This window comes from Tursiops truncatus, chromosome 9, assembly GCF_011762595.2.
Source record: "Tursiops truncatus isolate mTurTru1 chromosome 9, mTurTru1.mat.Y, whole genome shotgun sequence".
In the NCBI taxonomy this organism is placed as follows: domain Eukaryota; kingdom Metazoa; phylum Chordata; class Mammalia; order Artiodactyla; family Delphinidae; genus Tursiops; species Tursiops truncatus.
In genome coordinates, this window is record NC_047042.1 from 75,684,967 (window position 1) to 75,703,189 (window position 18,223).

At 36.6% G+C, this 18,223-nt stretch overlaps 1 protein-coding gene and 1 pseudogene across 1 annotated transcript in view; both read left to right on the plus strand.

Annotated features, from left to right (window-relative positions):
- Positions 1-18,223, plus strand: part of KCND2 (potassium voltage-gated channel subfamily D member 2) — a 472,369-nt gene that overhangs the window by 70,102 nt on the left and 384,044 nt on the right. The gene's annotated exons all lie outside the window — the stretch shown is intronic.
- On the plus strand, positions 390-816 carry LOC101321455 (large ribosomal subunit protein eL28 pseudogene; annotated as a pseudogene).

The following is an 18,223-nucleotide window of genomic DNA, read 5'->3' on the forward strand; positions in this document are numbered from 1 at the left end:
AGGTGTTGAAGAGATTTAAATCCAAGCAGAATTGTAATTTTGCCTAGTGAAGGGAGTTGACGGAGATGTGTGTCCTTCAATAGATTGAAGGTCCCAGTGGGCATATGACTGTTAAGGTTGAGATACTGCAGCAAATGAGCTGGAAAAAGAGGAGATGATGGTCGGAGAACTGAGGCTGCATGAAACAGAATTATGAAAGTATGGGCATTACTAACAATGAATAGGTCTAGAAATGGCCAGGCAGTTAATTGGCTGAGATAATAGGGAAGACAAGATATTTAGAGGGAAGAAGATTAAGCAAGCAAGAGGCCACATGTCAGGAAGGATCATATATGTATATATTGAAGTTGTCAATTAAATCAAGAGTCATGTTGGAGCGTATCCGGCCGCCGCCACGAGAGGAGCTGCCGCCATGTCAGCACATCTGCAATGGATGATCATGCTGAACTGCTCCAGCTTCTTGATCAAGAGGAACAAGCAGACGTATAGCACCGAGCCCAATAACCTGAAGGCCTGCAGCTCCTTCCGGTACAACAGGTTCATTCACCGCCGGACGGTGGGCATGGAGCTGGCGGCAGACGGCAAAGGGGTCGTGGTGGTCATGAAGTGGAGATCCGGTCAGCGAAAGGCAGCCACTTCCAACATGCGGACCACCATCAACAAGAATGCCCGGGGCCGCCCTCGGCAGCATCCGGCACGTGATCCGAAAGAACAAGTACCTCCCGGGTTTGCGCGTGGCCGCCATCCGGCAGGCCTGCGCGCCAGAAGCCTGTGATGGCGAAGAGAAAGCCGACTCGCCCCACCAAGAGCTCCTGAGCGATCTATCCACTTCCCCAATGCAGTAAAGCTGTCAGCTGACTTGCCTGAAAAAAAAAAAGAAAAAAGGAGTCATGTTGGAAAGAGTGACCGTTAGGCCAGAGCTAAAATATTTGGGAAACTTGGAGAATTGCAAGGTTATTAAGTGACTTCAACAATGAAGAAAATGAGCAATATAATCTGGTGACAGGAGATTAAAAAACAGGATTTACAGGGAGGAGAGGAGAAAAATGGTATAGAAAGGATCATCTATAATGGAAGTGGACATCTTTCAATGTGACCTTTCATAAACGGCAAACTCTTACATGAGTTTTAAAACTTAATTCTGTCTAGCATAGTGTTGACACTCACTAAATAATTATAACTGGTTGAACTTTTATGTTGATATTTAGAACAGAGAAGTAAAGTACTTTAAACACAAAGTGTCGTGAAAAAGTACATAGATGAGAGATGCTAGAGAGAATTCTGTGTTAGAGAGAAAAAATATGAAAGAATAAGGCAGGTGTGGGTTCCAGTCAGGGCTCAGCCATTTGTGAGCTGCGTTCTTTCTTCATTAAGGTATTTCATCTCTGCAATGGGGATAAAAATAACTACCTCAAGGAGTTGTTGTAAGGGGTAAGTACAATGATTTATGTAAAGCACCTGGCACAGAATAAGCCTTCAATTAATGTTAGTTCCCTCCCTAAAAGTAGAGATTCAAATATTGAACATATTTACAGGGTACTGTAACAAAGATAGACTTCTGAGGGAAATAATTTCTATTTCTGTCACCACTGATAAATGATTCATGAACTCATTCATACACCAACTGTGTGTTATTTCAGTGACTTGAGAATGTGTTCATGGACTCTTACAGATTTTCTTTTTTCAATTTCTAGCTTTATATTACTCATTATAGCACCTACAGAGAACACCAATCAGAAGAAAATCTGGCCATTATTCTCTTTCATAGTGAATACTAAAGCGTTAATTTTTTGTTTTACTTTTTAAAATTATACAGATATATGATTAGCATGATCATTGAATAGTATGCAATTTTTAAAAATAATTAAATATTTAGAATATTTTATGAATATGGAATGCATATTATTGAATGATGAGAGTATAAATCTAAAGACAATATGCATTTTCTATTAAAATATGCTCATGTTGGGCTTCCCTGGTGGTTCAGTGGTTGAGAGTCCGCCTGCTGATGCAGGGGACACGGGTTCGTGCCCCGGTCCGGGAAGATCCCACATGCCGTGGAGCGGCCCGTGAGCCATGGCCGCTGAGCCTGCGCGTCCGGAGCCTGTGTTCCACAACACGAGAGGCCACAACAGTGAGAGGCCCGCATACCGCAAAAAAAAAAAAAAAAAATGCTTATGTTGAATGAATGTTATTAAATAATTGTATTTGCTTATATACAGAATTCCAAAAAGCATTGAGGTATATTCTCAGTCATTTATGGTCAATGAGGGAAGTAAAAAACGACCCAAGAAACACAAGGGTACCATATAAAGTTGTATATTGGGGCAGAGGGAGGAGCTTCAGTCCATCCCTTCATTCATGGAGGTACTTAGGACCGTTGTGATCACCTAGAAGCTTATAGTCCTTATTGAATCCTCTGTGTACAGCCAGAAGAAAAGTACAAAGGAGGAAAGTGCATGAAATATTTTAAAAGTTTCATAGGCCAGGCATCAGAGTAGTTGAATGTCGTATTTGCCCACATGGCATTGGCCGGAACTAGTCATAAGGTTCACCCAGATGCAAAGAGGTTGGGCAATGCAGTCTAAATGTGTGGCAAGAAGGAGGATATGTGCTTATGGATGAACTAGCTGCTCTATTCTGGAGTTGATGTATTACTAGGTGTTAAATTAGAAGTTAGGGATGAATTCTGTGGTACTACAAAAATGTAGAAAATGGATAGGTCATTTTAAGCTCTCTGAGTACTAGATAGCCCGATAATGCTTCACAGAAGATATGAACGATCCAGGTAGGCCTTGCAAAACTCAGGGTATTTGGTTTGTCAGGAAAGGGTCTGATATGTTTTTCAAGGAGCAAATAACAGTGAGAGTAGGAATAAACTTGCAGTATATTTCAGCGATGAAATTAGTCTGAGGGGGAAATTGGCTTTAATTACTAAGGCATAAGATATCCTCATATATTGATTGGATATGTAAGTTGGACCAGACTAATGTCCGTACTGGATACCAAGATGAGAAATTGTGTGATTATTGAGAAGCCATATTTGCAATTATGTTGTATTGAAAGTAGTATAATGTTGACAATATACTTACTTGAGAAGTTCATAGCAAATGCAAGCATAATCTGGCATTCTACAGTTCGAATTTTTTATTTTATGTTAATCTGAATAAAGAAGTATTTTAACATGATATTCAGGGTAGCTTCTTTTTATAGAAAGCATTGTATAAACTGATGAGTACTTATGCTTGTTTCCAGGCAAGGGCTTAGAACCTCAACTATCATTCTAGACATTACTGATAGATCCATAATTTTAGACTTGGAAAGAACTTTTGAGGTAATCGAGTCCTAAGGCGTCAAAAGACTTTTCTAAAGCATCACAGTTTATCCTAAATCTAAATCTAGATACAGATCTCCTAAATTCTACAGTTTAAGATTGTTATGAAGGAAATCATATTTTCTGTTGTCTTAATTATACCAACTAAAGTGTGCATATCTTACATAGAAAGGGTCTTCATTAGGTTGTCGTATTACTTTGAAAAATAGCTTAATTTAGCTGCAGTTTAAGGAAAACTAGAATAACTAATGTGACACACAAGTGGATATACATTAGAAAACAAATTATGGAGAACAGACTATACCGCCTACTCAGAACTGAACCAGACAAGATAAAGCATATAAGAACAGATATTGCAGTAATGAGAGTGCAGCTGTTTAGGATTCTACGGAAATGTGGGAGACATTATTCATGGAACAAAGAAACTAAAGACAACTTTGAAGCAGCACCTTCATATTTAGCTTTATATTGCATATTTTACATATTTTAATCATATCTCACTTCCTTCCGAAATAGACTTGAGATAGTTTATAACAAGATAATGTTACAGTAGCATGGATGCAAGGATAAGAGAGGATGGGGTATTGGTGTAATAATACCAGATTACTCATACTAGTTTACTAATGCTAGGGGTAAACTTTTATTTAGGACAAACTTTTGGCATTTAGTTTCTTGATATTCAAATCAAAAAAGAAAAACAAAATTATATTTTATTTTTTGGTAAAATAATATTTAGTAAGATGAAGGAGCAAGTGGGCTTTTATCCCCCCATAGTTCTGATCTCTAAGAGGAACTAATTTCTCAATTATTTAATAAGATGGTTTTACAAGAGTTAGCTTCACCATTATCCCATAAATAAATACTAAGCTTTTATTTCTTGCCTGGCTCTCTGCTGAGTTCTTGGGACACATAGATGAAGAGGAAGCATGCTTACCCTTAAGGAGCTCACAGATAGGAAAAAGGTAATTGGGCAGTAAATTCAATAAATGAGTTACTTGTAAGCCGTAATGGTAGCCCACAGGAAAGAGTGTTCGGCACAGTCAGAGAGAGAAGACCCCCCACAGGGTAAGAAATGTTGAATTGATCTTAAAGTATGAATAGATCAAAGATTAAAAGAGAAATGAGCAGAACTTTCTCTTAAAAAATGCATAATTTTATGCAGCTATTTCTGAGAGACTCTTTGGAGAACCAAAACAGTATAGTTCAGATGCTTAAAACTTAGGATAACTGGCTGGATAAAAAGTACTAAAATTTGAGGAATGAGCATTTGATTGATCCCTTCGACCCTATTTGACCATAATTGGTCATATATTTTTCACCTGGCAGTATGCTTTTCTGCCGCATAAGTTGTAAGATTGAGACATTACAAATTTCTTTTTTACTAAAGTCTGGATTATTTTTAATTGTGGTAGAATACATATTACATTAAATTTATCATCTTAACCATTTTTAAGTGTGTAATTCAGTATTGTTAAATATATTTAAATTATTGTGCAGCCAATCTCCAGAACCTTTTCATCTTGCACAACAAACTCTATATCTATTAAATAACTCCCCCTAAATGCCCATCGATAGACGAATGGATAAAGAAGATGTGGTACATATATACAATGGAATATTACTCAGCCATAAAAAGGAATGAAATTGGGTCATTTGTAGAGATGTGGATGGATCTAGAGACTGTCATACAGAGTGATGTAAGTCAGAAAGAGAAAAACAAATGTATATTAACACGTATATGTGGAATCTAGAAAAATTGTACAGATGAACCAGTTTGCAGGGCAGAAATAGAGACACATATAGAGAACAAACTTATGGACACCAGTGGGGGAAAGTGGCAGGGGGGTGGTGGTGGTGGGATGAATTGGGAGATTGGGATTGATGTATATACACTAATATGTATAAAACAGATAACTAATAAGAACCTGCTGTATAAAAAAATTAATTAAATTAAAAAAATTTAAACAACAACAACTCCCAGTTTTCCTCTCCTCCGTTCCGTAGTAACCATCATTCTACTTTCTATGAATTTGACTATTCTAGGTCTCTTGTGTTAGTGGAATCATACAATTTTTTTTTTTTTTTTTTGCAGTACACGGGCCTCTCACTGTTGTGGCCTCTCTGGTTGCGGAGCACAGGCTCCGGACGCGCAGGCTCAGTGGCCATGGCTCACGGGCCCAGCTGCTCCGCGGCATGTGGGATCTTCCCGGACCGGGGCACGAACCTGTGTCCCCTGCTTCGGCAGGCGGACTCTCAACCACTGTGCCACCAGGGAAGCCCCATAAAATATTTTTTAATTGGCTTATTTCTCTTAGCATGATGTCCTCGAAGTTCAGCCATGTGGTCAGAATCTCCTTCCTTTAAAGGGTGAATAATATTCTATTGTATGTATATACCACATTTTATATAACCATTCATACATCCATGGACATTTCTACCTTTTAACTGTTATGAATATTGCTGCTATGAACATACGTGTACAGATATCTCTTAGAGACCCTACTTTCAGTTCATTTGGATATACACCCAGAAATGGAATTGCTGAATATATGGTAATTCTATTTTTAACTTTTTGAAGAATCACTATACTGTTTTCCATAGTGGCTGCACCATTTTACATTTCCACCAGCAGTGCAGAAGAGTTCCAATTTCTCCACATTCTCCCTAACATTGATTATTTTATGTTTTTCTGATCATAGCCATCCTGACGGGTATAAGTGGTATCTCATTGTGGTTTTGATTTGCATTCTTCCAACAATTAGTGATGTTGAGCATGTTTTCATATGCTCCATGTTTTCATATTTATAATATTCGGTGAAAAAAATGTCTATTCAAGTTCTTTGCCCATTTTTTAATTGAGTTATTTAGGGTTTTTGTTGTTGGTTTTAGTTCTCTATATATTCTAAATATTAACAGCTTTTAGATATATGATTTGCAAATATTTTCCACCATTCTTTAGGTTGCCTTTTCACTCTGTTGATTGTGTCACTCAAAATGTTTTTTGAAAAAAATCAGAGGAAATCCAGCAGCTGAGATGTTAGTGGAATAGGGAAGGAGAGTCTTTGTCCTGGAAGGAAAATGAGAGTGTGAGTCACTAATTAATTATATTCTAAAATATTAGTCGTTAATGCTTATCTTGACAAGGCTGAGATTATGGCTTTCAAGTCCATAAACCCAGAACAGACTATGTTGTCCCATGCCATATCTAATAAAAATGAAAAGACAATTTCAACTGTAAAATTTTAACTTTTCCAAATATGAGAAAAATGTATATTTATTATGAAAGTAAGTAGTTTCTTCAGAATTTTCTGCCTTTATCTCTCTTTTTCTCGTCTCTCTTTCTCAATCTCTCTTCTTCTCTGTTTCTGTCTTTCTCTTGCTAAATTTCTTTATACTTCTCCTGCCTGACTGGTGCCTTGGTCTCTCTATTATGTAATCTAGCACACTGTCTTGATGAAAATGTGAGAGAAACTTCTTTTAGATATTTCACTGACTGATATGAGCATTATTAATAAGAGCTGTCATTTCTGTTGTACATGCTAAGTGCTATTTTTGCTCTGCTCTGGAAAAGAGGAGGATATGAGAGGTTATTTCCCACATAGTTCTTTCCCTCAAAGACATAGTTCAATGGGGAAATGTGAGGAAATAAAACTGGATGAAATATGTTTGTGGCCTTCAGTGTCCCATAACTATTTTTCATTGAAACTGTAGTATGAACGACATTTACCCAAGTAGTTAAGTCCAGATCTTTATGTTGTTCTGAATAAGTTGCTTCTAAGAGGGTTTAAACTAAAAAATGTTAACTAGCATCTATATGATCTGTTGCTTTGAAGATTTTCCAAGCCTTTTTTTGGTCTTCCAATAAATAGTTCTTAAACTCATTATCAGGGTCTTCCAGCCCTTAAAATACTCAAGTAGTCCTAACAGGTTTTGGGCTGTGTATATACAGTTATGAAGACAAAGAGGCCTCATTCTTACCCAGCTTTTTAACTTCTGCCTCTGGGCCCTTCACTTATGTGGATTTGCAAACTCAGCAGCAACTGCATTAAGGAGCTGAGTAAGCTCAAGAAGGAAGCTCTCATGTTTGACACTAAAAAGTACATTTTCTAGATGAAGATAAATAGGAAATTATTGAACACTATAATGCTGCCTCTTTGATTTCAAATATGGTGAAGATTTCTCTTAGGTGTCCTACAAACCACCATTCTACAGAATGAACTGATTGTTACAGATGAGTCTGGCCACAGTTTTCCTCCTGTTACGGACTGAATGTTTGTGTCCCCTCACAGAATTCCTTTGTTGGAATCCTAACTCTCAAGGGGATTGACATTAGGAGGTGGGGCATTTGGAAGGTGATTAGGTCTTGATGGTAGAGCCCTTATAAAAAGATACCCCCAAAAACTAGTTTGCCCCTTCCACCACGTGAGGTTACATCTAGAAGGTGCCCTCTCTGAACCAGAAGGCAGGCTCTCACCAGATAACGAGTGAACTGTGAGAAATAAATTTTTGTTGTAATAAGCCAGTCTGTGGTATTTTGTTATAGCAGCCTGAACAGACTAAGACACCTCCCTAAAAGGGCTAACAGAGGCATGGCTTCTGGGGATGCTGGCAGCTCTTGGAGGTCTTTCTGAATCGAACTTTAAGAAGCCATTGCTGATTGTGTTACTAAAGCCTCTAATGATTATTTTGTTGTTCAAATGATATTAAAAGATTGAAAAGGCTATCAATTTAGAACCAAACAAAGTGGGCTCATGTGCCTTGACAAAGATAATATATATCTTGCGAGACAAAGGTCAGGTCTTATCTGAGTCAGGAGTTTAGCACTAACCATTTTTGTACATGCAAGGTAGCTGAGACATAGTTCCTCTGAAATAAACAGAGATCAGAGCAGCCAGCCGGCTCTATCCTCCATAAAACCTGATCAAAACATACCTCACAAGCTCATTGTGAGTAAATGCAGTCTCCTAGATCCAGCATTCTTTCTAACAAAGAATATGAAAGACCAAAGTGAAAGGGTCCTATCTTGCTGCACCTTAATAGATGTGCTTTAGCCATTATTAAAGGTATGTTTAGGGATTAATCATATCTGTACTTTTTAGAAATATAAGATTGTATATTTCTAACTTTATGTGTTTTAACTGTTGCTTCTTAATTCCTGTAGTTTATTATAATATCCTTAGAAGGCAGATGCTATGCCTTACTCATCGGCATATCACTGGCATATCGGCATATCACAGGACTTGAACATGTGTCGCCTTCCTAGAGGGCCCATAATAATATACCAGATACTCAATAAATATTTGTTGAATATGTGAATAAACAAGTTGACATATGTATTTGTGCTATAGGTTCCAAAGAATAATTTTAATTGACCCACTCTAGAATGGGTATCATTCCACTCTGTTAACATCTCCCCATGTCTCCCATTTATGGGAGGCTTATACTACTTGCCATTACCTCTTTCTCAATCCTCTTAAGATATTTAATTTTGTCCTTTTGCATCCATCTAAGGAAGACTCACCACGCTTTCCTGATGCTTCTCAGGGATTAATTAGATGAACATCTCAAGTGATGTGAGAAATATGAGACCATCATCATCACCACCATCATCACCAACACCACCATCACCATATCATGTATGAGCTACTCCCCCACCCCACACACATGATGCTTTCCAAGGGAATGTGATCATTTTAATAGTGTCTTTCTGAATTTAATGCACCTACCTTCGATGTTTATCCCCATGAGGTAACTATGAGTAAAATAGCCTGAAGTGCAGCCACTAGTCTCAGATAATATCCTTGGATGGATTTTCATTGTGGAAATACTTGACTTTGCTGGTCTTTTTTTTTTTTTTTGGAGTGCATAGTTGCTATGCTGGTTACTCAGATTTGCCCTGCTGTTAAACCTTTCTCAAGGACTCTTACTACCTATAAAGAGGAGCTTTTGAACTTCTGTATTATTGAAGATACCATCCAAGTTAATTTATTCAACAAATGTTTCTGTGCAGCTATTATAGCCCAGATACTGTTCTATACACTTTATGTGTCACTGAACAAACCCTGCAAAGTCTCTGGCCCTCTTGGGGGGTTTAATTTTATTTTATTATTTTTTTATTTTAAAGTTTACTTATCATTTATGTTTGTCTTTCTATCTTTCATTCCTTTTAGTCTGTAGTTCTTTACAAACTTCATAAGAACAATGGGATCGTAATGTTATTTATTATTCCTTCTATCAAGTGCTTTTTTAGTTCCTTTACAAATGCAATAACAGTAATTGAATTAATTGCATATTTGACAGGTAGATAACACTATACTGTATATGAATTTGTCTCCATTATTTAATGGATAAGAATTTTGATAACTTCATATAACATTATTTTACAGATTTTGTAGGTATATACAATAATATCGTTTTATGAGGTAACTTTATCAGTGTTTATAAAAACTACTAAGTTATTAAAGTTTTCATCTGTTACCATTAAATGAGGTGCTCTAAGTGTTCCATTCAAGAAAACAGACAGCATTTTCATTGAGTGAGCATAGTTCATTTTCTCAACCAGTTTATTTCATTAAATTGCAGAATCTTATGCTAATACAATGTTAAGATTGCAGATTTCAACCTTCATAACTCAAGGGAGTGAAAAGTCAGAGTTTTAATAACAGCATTAATTTCTTTACATTTCTTATGCCTTATAATAAAGTGTACACTTAGAACACTAACCAGCAATAGTGGAATTATATATAATCAATGTCGGACAAGTTAATGTTACTAAGAGGATCTTAACTTTCATATTCTCTGATTTGTTTTTATCTTTTTTTTAACATCTTTATTGGAGTATAATTGCTTTACAATGGTGTGTTAGTTTCTGCTTTATAACAAAGTGAATCAGTTATACATATACATATGTCCCCATATATCTTCGCTCTTGCATCTCCCTCCCTCCCACCCTCTCTATCCCACCCCTCTAGGTGGTCACAAAGCACCGAGCTGATCTCCCTCCCTGTGCTATGTGGCTGCTTCCCACTAGTTATCTATTTTACGTTTGGTACTGTATATATGTCAATGCCACTCTCTCACTCTGTCACAGCCTACCCTTCCCCCTGCCCCTATCCTCAAGTCCATTCTCTAGTAGGTCTGTGTCTTTATTCCCATCTTGCCCCTAGGTTCTTCATGGCCACTTTTTTTTTTTAGATTCCATATATATGTGTTAGCATACAGTATTTGTTTTTCTCTTTCTGACTTACTTAACTCTGAATGACAGTCTCTAGGTCCATCCACCTCACTACAGATAACTCAGTTTCGTTCCCTTTTATGGCTGAGTAATATTCCATTGTATATATGTGCCACATCTTTATCCATTCATCTGTTGATGGACACTTCGGTTGCTTCCATGTCCTGGCTATTGTAAATAGAGCTGCAATGAACATTTTGGTACATGACTGTTTTTGAATTATGGTTTTCTCAGGGTATATGCCCAGTAGTGGGATTGATGTGTCTATGGCAGTTCTATTTTTAATTTTTTTAAGGAACCTCCATACCGTTCTCTATAGTGGCTGTATCAATTTCCATTCCCACCAACAGTGCAAGAGAGTTCTCTTTTCTCCACACTCTCTCCAGCATTTATTGTTTCTAGATTTTTTTTTTTTTTTTTTTTTGCAGTACGCGGGCCTCTCACTGTTGTGGCCTCTCCCATTGCGGAGCACAGGCTCCAGACGCGCAGGCTCAGCGGCTATGGTTCACGGGCCCAGCCGCTCCGCGGCATGTGGGATCTTCCCGGACTGGGGCACGAACCCGTGTCCCCTGCATTGGCAGGCGGACTCTCAACCACTGCACCACCAGGGAAGCCCTTGTTTGTAGATTTTCTGATGATGGCCATTCTGACCGGTGTGAGATGATACCTCATTGTAGTTTTGATTTGCATTTCCCTAATGATTAGTGATGTTGAGCATCCTTTCATGTGTTTGTTGGCAATCTGTATATCTTCTTTGGATAAATGTCTATTTAGGTCTTCTGCCCATTTTTGGACTGGGTTTTTTGTTTTTGTGATATTGAGCTGTATGAACTGCTTATAAATTTTGGAGATTAATCCTTTGTCAGTTGCTTCATTTGCAAATATTTTCTCCCATTCTGAGGGTTCTCTTTCCATCTTGTTTATGGTTTCCTTTGCTGTGCGAAAGCTTTTAAGTTTCATTAGGTCCCATTTGTTTATTTTTGTTTTTATTTCCATTTCTCCAGGAGGTGGGTCAAAAAGGATCTTGCTGTGATTTATGTCATAGACTGTTCTGCCTATGTTTTCCTCTAAGAGTTTTATGGTGTCTGGCCTTACATTTAGGTCTTTAATCCATTTTGAGTTTATTTTTGTGTGTGGTGTTAGGGAGTGTTCTAATATCATTCTTTTACATGTAACCGTCCAGTTTTCCCAGCACCACTTATTGAAGAGGCTGTCTTTTCTCCATTGTATATTCTTGCCTCCTTTATCAAAGATAAGGTGACCATATGTGCGTGGGTTTATCTCTGGGCTTTCTATCCTGTTCCATTGATCTATATTTCTGTTTCTGTGCCAGCACCATACTGTCTTGATTACTGTAGATTTGTAGTATAGTCTGAAGTGAGGGAGCCTGATTCCTCCAACTCCGTTTTTCTTTCTCAAGTTTGCTTTGGCTATTTGGGGTCTTTTGTGTTTCCATACAAATTGTGAAATTTTTTGTTCTAGTTCTGTGAAAAATGCCAATGGTAGTTTGATAGGGATTGCACTGAATCTGTAGATTGCTTTGAGTAGTAGAGTCCTTTTCACAATGTTGATTCTTCCAATCCAAGAACATATTATATCTCTCCATCTATTTATATCATCTTTAATTTCTTTCATCAGTGTCTTATAATTTTCTGCATACAGGTCTTTTGTCTCCTTAGGTAGGTTTATTCCTAGATATTTTATTCTTTTTGTTGCAGTGGTAAATGGGAGTATTTTCTTAATTTCACTTTCAGATTTTTCATCATTGGTGTTTAGGAATGCAAGAGATTTCTGTGCATTAATTTTGTATCCTGCTACTTTACCAAATTCATTGATTAGCTCTACTAGTTTTCTGGTAGCATCTTTAAGATTCTCTATGTATGGTATTGTGTCATCTGCAAACAGTGACAGCTTTACTTCTTCTTTTCTGATTTGGATTCCTTTTATTTCTTTTTCTTCTCTGATTGCTGTGGCTAAAACTTCCAAACTATTTTGAATAATAGTGGTGAGAGTGGGCAACCTTGTCTTGTTCCTGATCTTAGTGGAAATGGTTTCACTTTTTCACCATTCAGAAGGATGTTGGCTGTGGGTTTGTCGTATATGGCCTTTATTATGTTGAGGAAAGTTCCCTCTATGCCCACTTTCGGAAGGTTTTTTTTTATCATAAATGGGTGTTGAATTTTGTCAAAAGCTTTCTCTGCATCTATTGAGATGATCATATGGTTTTTCTCCTTCAATTTGTTAATATGGTGTATCATGTTGATTGATTTGCGTATATTGAAGAATCCTTGCATTCCTGGGATAAAAACCCCACTTGATCATAGTGTATGATCCTTTTAATGTGCTGTTGGATTCTGTTTGCTAGTATTTTGTTGAGGATTTTCACATCTATGTTTATCAGTGATACTGGCCTATAGTTTTCTTTCTTTGTGACATCTTTGTCTGGTTTTGGTATCAGGGTGATGGTGGCCTCATAGAATGAGTTTGGGAGTGTTCCTCCGTCTGCTATATTTTGGAAGAGTTTGAGAAGGATAGTTGTTTGTTTGGTAGAATTCGCCTGTGAAGCCATCTGGTTCTGGGCTTTTGTTTGTTGGAAGATTTTTAATCACAGTTTCCATTTCAGTGCTTGTGATTGGTCTGTTCATATTTTCTATTTCTTCCTGGTTCAGTCTCAGAAGGTTGTGCATTTCTAAGAATTTGTCCATTTCTTCCAGTTTGTCCATTTTATTGGCATAGAGTTGCTTGTAGTAATCTCTCATGATCCTCTGTATTTCTGCAGTGTCAGTTTTTACTTCTCCTTTCTCATTTCTAATTCTATTGATTTGAGTCTTCTCCCTTTTTTTCTTGATGAGTCTGGCTAATGGTTTATCAATTTTGTTTATCTTCTCCAAGAACCAGCTTTTAGTTTTATTGATCTTTGGTATCATTTCCTTCATTTCTTTTTCATGTATTTCTGATTTGATCTTTATGATTTCTTTCCTTCTGCTAACTTTGGGGTTCTTTTGTTCTTCTTTCTCTAATTGCTTTAGGTGTAAGTTTAGGTTGTTTATTTGAGATGTTTCTTGTTTCTTAAGGTAGGATTGTATTGCTATATACTTCCCTCTTAGAACTGCTTTTGCTACATCCCATAGGTTTTGGGTCGTCATGTTTTCATTGTCATTTGTTTCTAGGTATTTTTTGATTTCCTCAGTGATCTCTTGGTTATTAAGTAATGTGTTGTTTAGCCTCCATGTGTTTATATTTCTTACAGATTTTTTCCTGTAATTGATATCTAGTCTCACAGCGTTGTGGTCGGAAAAGATACTTGATACGATTTCAATTTTCTTAAATTTACCAAGGCTTGATTTGTGACCCAACATATGATCTATCCTGGAGAATGTTCCAGGAGCACTTGAGAAGAATGTGTATTCTGTTGTTTTTGGATGGAATGTCCTATAAATATCAACTAAGTCCATCTTGTTTAATGTATCATTTAAAGCTTGTGTTTCCTTATTTATTTTCATTTTGGATGATCTGTCCATTGGTGAAAGTCTGATTTGTTTTTAAATTTACAGCTTTAACAGTGCAGTAATGGAAAGATTTTGCATTTAATTTTCTAATTTTTCTGAAGCAGACAAGAACAGATAATAAAGGTAGAAAAGTTGATAATGATTATTTCAGCATGATGACTATTTTATTAGATAATTTAGAGACAATCCTGTGAATTTTTAATCAGTGTGTTTGACTTCAGAATGTTTATGCTTATAATATGTCCATGTTATTTCTTACCTCAGCTCCTTCGGAAATTTCAACTTAGGGACAGATTTCTATTCACATGATAGCCTGTAGCTGAACACCTTTTTAACATATACTGCAAGTAAAATTAATTGTCAAGTCCTAAATTGTGGTCCCAATCATACTTATATTTTGACAAATACTGGTTTAAGCAATATACACCCAGGTCCACTCTGTGTATTTAACTGTTAAATCACATAAATTTGTAACACTGCCAAAATGAATCAAAGAAAAATCTATCTTAAACTGGTATATCCCTAGTAAATGTTGTTGTAAAGATATTTAAATGTAGTTATTTTAAAAAATGGCTTTTCATTATTTTAGAGAGTAATGGCTTCAAATTATATTTTATATAAAAATCTTGTGAATTAGCTACAAATATGCAAATTATTCTATTATGATGGAAAAGCCATAATTTTGTAGAAAACATTTTTCTGTATTATACATTACATATCATATAAACTTTATTTTATATTGCATATTACAGTTTACATTTTGTGTTACATATGTTTTTAATGTATATTCATAGTACATATCATGTTATATATATTATGTATCATATGTTACTTTTAAAAATTTACTCATTAGTTTAAATTGGATTACCTAAAAAATTGGGAGGATGCATATACACATACACACACACACACAAACAAAATCCAAGATTATCATTATCACAGACTCTCTCTAAGCCCCCTGCAGTGTTGGCAACAAACACAAGGTAGACCGTGGAGCATGTAGCAACATTGACACTGTGATTTAATGATCTGATTTATTGGTTAGAGGTCAGGTACTTGCATTCAGGGTTGTGGATTTCATGACTTTTATTTTCAAAGTTTAGATGAATATACACTTGGTAGGTAGTTGTCTTCATTGTATGATCTGACATATTCCAAAAAGTTTCATGCTGAAAAATATATCTCCAACTGTCTGCCATGAACCCAGCCAACTCCTGGTACCATATTCTCTGTCATCTTTTGTATCAGTGGTTATTCACCTTGTCTGGATAACAGATCTCATTTGAGAATGTGAAGAAAGCAAAATGCATTCTTCCCTCCAACATGCATACATGATATTCTCTAAAAATTACATATAATTTAATGAGTTGTATAGACCCACCTTACCCTTCCTCAAGCCCATCAATGGACATGTTAAGACTTGCTTTTACAAGTTTTTAGAAGACGTGTTTTAAAAATGGCTTAGGATTTTGCCAATTGAGGACAATATGTCAGCAGGTCAATCCTAGTATATAACTTAGCTTGTATGTGTTTATATATTACAGTATATTTTCATCTGGTAATTAGGTAGAATCTTCAAGAATTGAGACATAAGACAAAAAATTCAAAGTCTACACTTGTGGATAATTCAGAGAACACTTTGCAGTCATTAACTGATAATTATTAAGCATCAACTATGTTTCAAACGCTGTGCTGTGCCCTGGGATAAAGTGAAGATAAGGTAAAGTTTCTAACTTCAAGGAGATCATAGTCTAGAAGTGAGAAAGACATGTCGGATAATGTTTACAATAAAATTGGGAGAATTTTAAGGAGGGAATTGACAAAATAATAATCCTTAACATTTATTGCTATCGCTAGATGTCAGGCTATGTGATAACACTCTTATGAATTCATCTAGATAACATTCTGTGTGAATTATCTCATTCTGTCTTTGCAACCATATGTGATAAATACTTTTACTAATTTTGTCTTTTACAAAGGCAAAAGTATAACAGAGAGAGCTTGAGTAATTTGCCAAGGTCACTCAGCTGAGAAGTGGCAGAGGAGGAATTAAGGTCAGTATGTGTGACGCAGAGCCTCTGTTTCTCCATATTGCATCATCAGAATTTGCTTTTTCAAAGGCTAACTTTAGTAGGAGAGTAGAGGATGCATAGGAGGAGAAGGAGATTAGGGGAAGAAAACTGGTTATAGGGCAGTTTTTTGAGATGCTAAAGGCTTGAACTAACTCAATCTTAATAGTGTTGGACAGAAATGAATAAATGTAAGAGCTCAGACTTGGTGACTAATTAGATATAAAGGGTTACAGAGAAAAACAATCAAGAGTGACTCCCAGGTCTTTAGCTTGAGTGATTTGTGTAATGATGGTGTCAGAGACAGGAAATGAAAGAGGAACAGCTTGAGGGAAAAGGAAGAAATATGACCAATAATCAGTTAAGATCCTTGAAAGAGCAGTGCCTATAAGACATCTACTGGACCCTTGAACATATGGGTCTAGAGCTCAAGAAAGGGTTTTGAGCTTGTGCAGGGTGCTCAAAGTGTGCTCCATACCCCGCTAGGGGTCTCTTAGATACTCTTAGGAAATCCATGGGGTCAAACCTTCTAAATACCATTCAAAGACTTTATTTGCCTTTTTCACAGTATTGATATTTGCACTGATGCTGCAAAAGCAATACTGAATAGAGATGCCTTAGCACAAATGAAGGCAGGGATACCAAATTTTCATATTCTTCATCACCACATTTTCACTGTTTAAAAATAGACAGCCGGGCTTCCCTGGTGGCGCAGTGGTTGAGAGTCCGCCTGCTGATGTAGGGGACACGGGTTCATGCCCCGGTCCGGGAAGATCCCACATGCCGCGGAGCGGCTGGGCTCGTGAGCCATGGCCGATGGGCCTGCGCCTCCAGAGCCTGTGCTCCGCAATGGGAGAGGCCACAACAGTGAGAGGCCCACGTACCGCAAAAAAAAAATAAAAATAAAGAACCAGTTTCAGTTAAGAATGTGGAAGTGGTAAAAGTTATTAATCTTATTAAATTTCAACCTTTGAGGGTTTTAATATTTAAATATTTTGTGTGATGAAATGGTAAGTATTCACAGAGCACTTCTGCTTCAAACAAAATACTCTTGGTTGTCTCAAGAAGAAACACTTGTGCACTTGCTCAGGTGGCAAACTGAAGTAGCCACTTTTTTCAATGTAATACCATTGTTTTTGAAAGAACAATTGACATGCCTCCTGTGATTATTGAGATGTGGGTGTTTGGTAGACATTTGCTCAAAAATGAAAGAGGTGAGCCTGTCGTAGCCACTACAATGAGTTTTCCAGCTTCCTTAATACTTAGAGACTTTTATGATAAGGTGGGGTCTATGTTGAATATGTGTTTTTTTATATATTTGGTATATAATGTGGCAACATTTGAAAAGTGAGTATAACTCAGGGAACTATATTTCACAAATGTTCAGTTCAAGGTGTTACAAAATCATGCATGGGCAAAAGATCCATTCACAGCGCAAAACAGAGGGATGGATTTTAATGTAAGAGAATATGGAAACTTCATCGATGGGCTTTCAGATTCCACCTTGCAAGTACTTTTAGAAACTGCCGCTAGTCAAGATTTGGTATAGTATCAAAGAAGAATATCCACAGTTATCTGAGAATGCTATTAAAATGCACCACCCTTTCCCAAATATATATCTTTGTTAGGCGGAATTGTCTTCATATGCTTCAACCAAAAGAACATATCTTAACAGATTGAATACAAAAGCAGGTAGGAGAATCCAGCTCTTTTCTATTAAACTGGCCATTAAAGAGATTTACAAAACTGCTAAACAAAAAGGCACTCTTTCAATTCATTTTAGAAAGTATAGTTATTTTTAATGATAAAGATGTTATTTATGTGAACAAATAATGTGTTTATTATTGCTTTTCTAAAGTAATAAAACCAAGAAGTGACCCTCTCTGCCTTGCTTTCTTGTTTATTGAAGCTCACTGGCACACATGTATCTTCTAGTAGGAAATTCATGCAGCAGAAACCACATTTTATCAATTTTTATCATGATTTGTAATTTCTGAGGAACTTGTACTTAATAGTATTTCTAAATCCTCCATGAAAATTTCTTGCAATAAATGAAAATGTCTCTATCACTTCAGCA